Raw genomic sequence first — 841 nt, forward strand, 5'->3', positions numbered from 1 at the left:
AGTGTCATGCCAAATACCAATGGATTTGTGTTACTTCTAAAATTTACAACGAAAGCCACTATAATTGGGAGAAGGTTCAGAGACACTTGCAGGGTATTTGGCATAATTCTAACACCTCTTTGGATGTTTTAGCTTCAAACACTGAGATTATGAATTTAAAGAATGCTGCTCCACTGAGCTTTGATCTAGCAGATACTGCTGATAAAATTATTCATGGTCTGATGTCAGTATTTCCATCTTGGTCAAGATTCAAGAATGGCATATATAACTTGATCATGCTAGCCCTTTTTGTCCTGGGAATACTTTTATTCCTGCTCGCCATGTTAAAGCTTGTCTTTAACAACATCAACATGTTGGCAGCCAAAGTACATGGCTTGAAACTAAAAATAGACCCCCAAAGTTAACAGGCTGGCAAGCCAATGATGGGCAACCTTCTGCAGTGCCTTACCAATCTAAGACATAAATGCATTGCTTTTGATAATGCATATTCAATGACAGGTAAGGGGGGCACTCTTGTCAGAATAACCTAAGACAGGCTCAGTCTTGTTGAATAAAATAAAGGGGGGAAATGTGGAGAGCTTTTGGGGCTGCTTGGCAGGAATCTGACATCGGGCAAGGACAAGCAAGTAAGTTCAGGCAGGAGTCTAATTTTAGGCTAAAACAGAGAAGTAAATTTAGTCAGGGATCCAAGTCTTAGGCTAGAACAAAGAAGTAGGCCTCAGAAAGCCGGGCGGTGGTGGCGCACGCCTTTAATCCCAGCACTTGGGAGGCAGAGACAGGCGATTTCTGAGTTCGAGGCCAGCCTGGTCTACAGAGTGAGTTCCAGGACAGCCAGGGCTAC

Source organism: Grammomys surdaster, unplaced genomic scaffold, assembly GCF_004785775.1.
Source record: "Grammomys surdaster isolate TR1022 unplaced genomic scaffold, NIH_TR_1.0 125852, whole genome shotgun sequence".
Lineage (NCBI taxonomy): Eukaryota > Metazoa > Chordata > Mammalia > Rodentia > Muridae > Grammomys > Grammomys surdaster.